This window comes from Palaemon carinicauda, unplaced genomic scaffold, assembly GCF_036898095.1.
Source record: "Palaemon carinicauda isolate YSFRI2023 unplaced genomic scaffold, ASM3689809v2 scaffold384, whole genome shotgun sequence".
NCBI lineage: Eukaryota > Metazoa > Arthropoda > Malacostraca > Decapoda > Palaemonidae > Palaemon > Palaemon carinicauda.
In genome coordinates, this window is record NW_027171512.1 from 76,366 (window position 1) to 80,000 (window position 3,635).

Here is a 3,635-nt window from a genome sequence, read left to right on the forward strand (position 1 = left end):
AAATCAAATCACTGTTGGGCGTTTAACTGATCAGCAAAAATAGAAAAAATGTAAAGGGTGTAAGATGAGCTATTGGATATTCTGTATATATATCTATATCTATATATATATATATATATATATATATATATATATATATATATATATATATATGTATATATATATATATACATAACATTATGCTAATATAACATTATGCTAGCTTAATAATGTCAAGTAATATTTATTTTGTCTTTTTCGTGTAGTTCCCCCTTAACTGTACTTTCATAGTATTTACTCTGTAATCCTTGTTTGAACTGTGATTTTGTTTGTATTTAGTTCTCCTTGTTGGGGTGAAGTTTAGTCTTCTTTGGAAGTTAGAAGTTGTATTATCTTTAGATTCGCTTGTTCTGTGGAAGTGTTAAGGATTATTCTCTAAGGATCGGCAGTATTTTGTAAGTTGTCCCAGCAAGAAATTTTATTTTGTGGCGTTACTGTATTGTATTAGCATTTTTCGTTTTAGTGTGTGATAGGTGGAGATTTTTTATTTGCATTTACATAGCTTATTTGTATATAATTTGTACTATCCCAGATAATTGACCCCATTCAGTTCAGTGTCTCGAAGGGTAAGGGTCGAATTACCTACTAGTCTTCAACTTTTTAACCATGCTGGTTTTGAGCCGCGGGGGCTACTTGTAAGTAGTAAAAGCTAGTTAATGCAAAAGTAATCTTCGTAACTTTAGAAAAGTGTCTAATATGCTCATACTTTGATTAACGATTTTGATAAGTGTTAAATCGGAGATTAGTCTTTTAGCAATTTTAAGATGTCCCATTAAACCTTACTGATTTTATAATATAAAAGGAATTTTAATTTAAACACACCTGGTAGATTTTAAATCAGACTAGTTGTGAGTCTCCTGAAGAAATTCTGTGAATATTGTGGAAATTCTAATTAGTTTTTAACACTACCACTTGAGATGGGCGTTAACTTCTTACTACCATTGAAGATTGGCTGTAATTCTGATTTTCTAATCTTGCAGGATGTTTAATAAATTTACCAGGTCCCTATCGCTTTAGTTATGCTGTTATTGAGTTTGATATTTTATTTCAGATGTACCTCTACCTTCACCTATGGTATTAAAGCCTGGGAGTAATCCAGTCTGTCTGAGGGAGACTTTTAACTAGTTTCTTATAGGGAATGAGTTGGCAGAACAGACACCTCATGGGTCTCGCCCTGCATCGTCGTCCAAAACCAGTTAAGTGTCTTTGTCCATTATTTACACAATTGATGTTGGAAATGCTAAATTTTTAATATTAAAAGGATATTAAGTATTCATGACAGAAACTTTTAACAGTTTCTGCCTTTCTTAAATCTGTAGGTATTATTTTAAAACTGCTCTTCCCTTTGAAATTACAAATGCTGTTGCGACCTTTCAACGTTTAATTTCTCTTTCAGATGAGTTTGTCATTGAACACTTTGCACACAAGTACGGGATGAAGGATATCGAGGGACCTGTTTCTTCACCCTGAAGTAAGAATGATGGTCAACTTTCCAAAAAAATTACCAAATGTCTTGTAACTTGGCTCATGATGTTGGGAGTCGAATGATTGCATCAAAGGATGTTTGTTACATACCACAAAGAATTGCCTACTCCTATAAACGCTGCAGTGCATGGTGTTACTGGTATGGCTGGATTAACCGGAGGTCCTGTCCGAAAATCTCTGAAGTTGCTGCGCCTAGATTTTTATTAGCTCTTAGAGAGACTGAAGTGGATAGAGTATTATAAACGTGCCTTTGAAGCCATCAAAAGCTCTTTTGAAGTCTTGTCTTGAGCACCTGAATTCTACAAGCTGTTTATTATAACAATGATGTGGGTGTAGGAACAGCTTTGTTGCAGACTAGAAATTTATTTATTTCGCCCATTTTCTAATTAAAATTAACTGAAGCCTCCTCGGTTCCTAGAGTATAGTGGGGAAGGTTTGGGCTCTCTATTATATTCTTAAAATTAATTTCATTTTTAATGTGTAAATAATAAATATCATTGTATGAAGTTTTTCTGACAAATCCATAGTCTTTTGAAAATAAAGTTTAAAACCAATCAAAGGCTAACTCTGACCTACAGCACTATAACATTGGGATATTTCATATGAAAAGTATAACCTTATTGCAGACACGCTAAGTTTCCGTAGATAATTCTTGGTGTATAAAGATTCTTTCATAAATTTTTATTAATTGGATCCATAATGCTGTCTCCTATTAAGGAAGATGAAGTTATGAAATATTGATAACTCTGGTTTCTTAATTGTTCTTATGAAATTTACTGATTGTTTTGTTTGTTAGTTTGTCATTTCTGCTGGGGTACAGTTTGCTCCTTAGGTTTTTTGTTTTAATAGTAGTTTTGACGTTTGTTCTAGTAGTTGAAGCTTTTTTGTTAAGTTTTGGTATTCGTTCTATTTTTCAAATAAAAAGATGGTTTAACTTCAGGTTTTTTGTCTCCCTTGTTATGTACTAAATCCTATTAGAAGAGTCTCTAATCTTGTTACCAGAATAGTAACAATTGGTGTATAAAGGTTCTTGCATCATATTTTATTACTTGGCTCCATAAAGCTCTCCTATCAAGGGGAGGGAAGTTATGAAATATCTATTACTTGGGTATCTAACTGTTCCCCCTTATGCATTCTCGTGGAATTTACTATGATTGTTTTGAAATGTTGGGTACAGTTTGCTCCTTAGGTTGTAATTTGTTTCCATAGTATTTTTGACGTTACTTTGTTCTAATAGTTGAAGCTGTTTTGTTAAGTTTTGGTATAGGTTTAAAATAAAAAAAATTGTTCAACTTTGGTTTTATCTCCTTTATGTACTAAATCCTATTAGAGGACAGTCTCTATACTCATTGTTACCAGAATAACTATACACAAATATGTATATACCTATATGTACGTATGTATATATCTGTATTTATATACACTTCATTCTCTACTCTTGATCTATTTATATACACTTCATTCTCTACTCGTGAGAACCTAACTCGAAAAGGTTTTCAGCAAACCTGATGGAGAGTTGACGGAGAGGATCAGTGGCCCTCAGTGGACCCTTAAGATGTAAAAATGGCCCTTAATCCCGTGCAGCCCTAGAGTGGGGGAAGGGTGGGAAGAATTTCTTCTAGTGAATAAGTTTAAGTTTGAAAATCAGTAAGCTTAGCTTTATGGAAATTACTAGTCAAATTTTATTATGATGGGGAAATGAGAGCAGATTTTGGCAGTTGTAAAATATGGCCTGGATATGTGTGCACTCATTGAAAAACTGACTGGGATCGGAAAAAAGCCTTAGATGGAGTTCAGTGGTTGCTATCTTCTGGGAGAGAGCATGGCACTCCATATCAGTTTAGAAGTACATGGAAGTTTCTTTAATTTCCCAAATAGATGGAAATGAAAACTAGTAAATAGTAAAAAAAAAAGTGTTTTTGTTCTGGAACAAGTTATTATATTGAATAACTATTATAGTAATCAGATTTTTGCCTTAGTACATATACGGAAGAATGGTGTGATATTTAAAACTCGTATCAGTCAGTTGGTAGTTAAGTTTTGAGACTTGCAGTTACATGGATATCAAATGAGATACTATGAAAAGGAGACCTTGATTTAGTGTTGAAAGT

The 3,635-nt window shown here is 33.0% G+C and overlaps 1 long non-coding RNA gene across 1 annotated transcript; it reads left to right on the forward strand.

Moving 5' to 3' along the window:
• The first annotated feature begins 373 nt into the window (after positions 1-373).
• Positions 374-1,571, forward strand: LOC137636771 (uncharacterized). Its single transcript, XR_011043213.1, has 3 exons — positions 374-434; positions 1,091-1,234; positions 1,436-1,571. It is a non-coding gene; the product is annotated as an uncharacterized lncRNA (long non-coding RNA).
• The last annotated feature ends 2,064 nt before the right edge of the window (positions 1,572-3,635 follow it).